Below are 1,171 nucleotides of genomic sequence, written 5' to 3'. Positions count from 1 at the left end.
TCTTAATGAAAGTAAACTTGAAAAAACCCCCACTCGGTGCTGGAGTATTTGCATACCCCCTGCACCTGGCAGGAACTCTATGTCCAGGGCACACCTCCACAGATGGTGGGGGTTCAGGACCTGTGAGCTGATGATGAATTGGTAATAACTAAACATGCAGAAACGAAGTCAGGAAACATGATGTGCACATTGACGGTTTGTAGGAGAGGGAGCAGAGGGGTCATTTTCTTGGTGAATTTTCATCCTTTTCCCGGGACTTGTGTTGAGTCTCAGGAGCTTGACTCGCATCAGGGCTAAGTGATGACGGTGTTTTATTGATGTTGGGGAGCAGGGGCGGGTCCGTGGCTTCAGTCCCTTCCTCCTTGCTGTCCTGCCCACCTTCTACCCTATCTTCTAGAAAGGGCTTCTGGGTTTCACATCTGAGAAATTCAGAGGGGGTTCCCGGCCTCTGCAGATGTGAAAAAACAGGGAAAGAAAAAGAAAGGCTGGAGTGAGGAAGGAAAAGAATTCATTCCGTTTTTGTTTTTGTTTTTTCCTCTGAGAGGAGTGTGAGTTGCTGGGGTATGGATTTGTTCATTGCATCATGTCTTAAAGGGGATGCTGAAAAGATCAGCTGCCTTTGGGGACAAAGGCTTTTCACTCGCCACCAGGTTGAACCCCCCTCCTGAGGCTGACTCAGCCTTCTTTGCCCCTGACCTCAAGGCCTCACGCTGGAAGCCTCTGCGTCTACGCGCAGTTTGCCGTGGGTTGTTGTCAGCACGTTAGCCGTTTTAAAGGAGGTTGGGACAGTTCTTGGGATCCCTGCATTTAGCTGTTCCAACCCGGTGTGTGGGAGGGCCACGTGCGATTCAAGCTCCGCTTCCCGCAGAGGGTAAAGACTGAGTCAGTCCTGTGCTGGCGGCTCTAATTTGCCAAGATGTGTGCAGTTAAGGGAAAGGCGTCCACTTCTCTGCGGAGGTTTATATATTCTCTGAGAACTTGGTCAGGATCTTACCATAAGTTCGAGAATAGGACCCATTCCCTTCTGGGTTTTATTAAGAAATCCCTGCTTTGGTCTCAGGGTCTCAGTGCTATGCATCCTCCTGCGGTTAGCTCCTCTTGGATGCTCGGGCAGGGCACTTTAGGAAAAATACATTTCCCATTGTTGACCCCTTTGCCGCCCTCAACACCC

The sequence above is a fragment of the Myotis lucifugus genome, unplaced genomic scaffold, assembly GCF_000147115.1.
Source record: "Myotis lucifugus unplaced genomic scaffold, Myoluc2.0 scaffold_203, whole genome shotgun sequence".
Lineage (NCBI taxonomy): Eukaryota > Metazoa > Chordata > Mammalia > Chiroptera > Vespertilionidae > Myotis > Myotis lucifugus.
The sequence above is the reverse complement of the archived record's forward strand: the minus strand, read 5'-3'. Positions refer to the sequence as shown.